This window comes from Protopterus annectens, chromosome 1.part2, assembly GCF_019279795.1.
Source record: "Protopterus annectens isolate FY-2018-M chromosome 1.part2, PAN1.0, whole genome shotgun sequence".
NCBI classification, from domain to species: Eukaryota; Metazoa; Chordata; order Ceratodontiformes; family Protopteridae; genus Protopterus; species Protopterus annectens.
Window position 1 is genome coordinate 188190881 of NC_056727.1, and position 2500 is coordinate 188193380.

Consider the following 2500-nt stretch of genomic DNA (forward strand, 5'->3'; position numbering starts at 1 on the left):
AGTTATCCAGTAGATATGGAAATATCATAACTGGAAATAAGGGACTGGGAGGATGCAGTGAAATCAGACTCTTCTTGTTCACACACAATGAAAAATCATTCAGAGAATAAAAGGGAAAGTAATAAGCGTGTTTGCCTGGCAAAAGTAGAAATGTCCCAATATTGACTTTATGAGTTGAGAGAACTTGAGTATTGACCATGTAATATTTAGAGAAGAAAAATGGTAGTTTTATATTATAAGAACTGAGCAAAGGTAACAGAGGAATTGTACATTCTTAACATATATGTCTGCCTGAACTCTGCCATTAATTTTTAATTTTCTATTAGTTCAGCAGGCATCAATAATTATGTGTGTGAGTATCTGAGGGAGTCTTCTTGAGTGTGTGTGAGTGTGTGTGTGTGTGTGTGTGTGTGTGTGTGTGTGTGTGTGTGTGTGTGTGTGTGTGTGTGTGTGTGTGTGTGTGTGTGTGTGTGTGTGTGTGCACGCTCGCATGTGCGAATGCAAGCGTATGTGTGTGTCTAGGGAGATATTGATCAAACAACTAATATTAGCTAGGACATAGGCGTTCGATCTAGAAAATTGTAAACTCTTTGTTTTTGATCTGGAATGCTCCTGGTAATTCACTAACATTTCTGGGGATCATAGAAAAGCTAGGGGTCTTTTATGCCATGTATTACTAAGTGTGTGGATTGGATGACTGTTAAAAGTTGAATAAACTGTAGAATGTTATGGAAAAATTAGCATTTTATCACCACTTTTTTCTGGAACAAAATGATATAAGTATAAAGAAAAAGCTGCTCTAGAAAGGAACTTGTTAGAGAGTAGGGAAACAGGCTATATCAAGGATATGCTTGCATAGCCATTATCTTTTATAATGATTTGCATTAGGAACCAGAGAAGAACAGATGCAGATGGAAGATGTCAGGTAAAGGTAAAACATGGATTTTCTTCATAGTAATTGCATATTGTTGTCATAAGGAAATGTCATTGGAGTCACAGGGAAAGGGCACTGGGGTAAAATCAGAGACTGCAAAGTCATTCAGCCTCCTGCATAAACAACTAGTGGTCAAAATCAGCTGCAAGCAGTCATCAGAGCATGTTTTGTTCTAAGATAAACAGAGGTTTGGCAGAAGACCCCTGAAGTTGGATGGAGCAAAATATAGGAGTTCAATAAAATGGTCATGGCTGTAGCACCCCAATGAAAAAGAGCACATAGGTAGGGTTGAAGAGGAGTAGCAGCATTTCTCAAAACAGCATATGGAAAATGATAAAGCAAATATGCAGGCAAGCCAGGTAAGGAAATATGATTCATGAGAAAAGCTTGTGGTAGAATGCAGAAGTGCAGAAAATTATCAAAAGAAAGAATGAGTACAGGAAGAAGGTGGAAGCAGAAAAGGCAAATCAAGCTAAGAAAGGATCTGTATGTGTTTGCCTGTACATCCTGTGAAGAGATGGTAGGCTGCTCAACATTAATTTCACCACCTTGTACCCTCTAAGTGCTGGGATATGCTACAGTCCCCCCATGACCTTAAAATGGATTAAGCAAGTTAATGAGTGAATGGTTAGTAGACTCTTGACATAAACATATGCATGTCTTATGGTCCAGCTGCTTAATTTGATTGTCACATAGTTATGACCAGAAATGATTCAGACATGGAGAATGCAAAATTAATCTTTTTTGGGTAATTCAGTTTAGGTGCGTGATGATGTGAAGTATTGGCAGCTTTGCCAAGAGAAGTAAGGCAGGGGATGTGTAACATATGCCAGCACAGCTAGTTGGAATTTTGTAAAGAATTATGTCATTTGTATATCAAACTGATTTGTACAGATGATTTTGTTGAAAAATGTGTTTGTAAAGCTGATTATGATAAAAATGTACCAACTGTGTCCTGACTATATTGTAACTGAAGTAAATATATATGTTAACAAAGGATACTAGAAGAGAACAGGTTAAGCTCAGCTACAGCTAACTTTGGAAAATAGTAAGAAATTAAATTACTGGGCCTAAACTATAAACATGTTATTTCACAGTTTTGAATGAAGCCAAAGATGCAATGCCTGTAAGAAGTACGGTTTACTAACACCTGTAGGAAGAGTGGAAATGTTTTATGTTTTTTATGACTTCCAGGAACTGGAACAGATCTTAGCAAGGTTCTCTGCGTGTGCATTATTGACACAAAGGTGCTAAATCATGGCAGTTTCTAACAAAGGGGGTTGCATGGGAACCAGGAGTTAGATGACCAGAGGTGTGTGATATAATTCTGGAATCCATAACTAAAATAATGTTTAATACTAGGTAAGACTGAAGTCTCAGGGAACTCTGTTTTGGAAACCTGACATAGAAGGATTGCTCACCTGCTTCATCTTGTCGTGCTCTAGTAAGTGAAAAGGGAAAAGTAATGCTTAAGATCAGTCAGGAAAATATAGTGAGACTAATTAAGTACTGTTTTGCTGTATCTGTGTGAATCTGTTCGTCTGTGTTATTTTAATATTTCCTGTG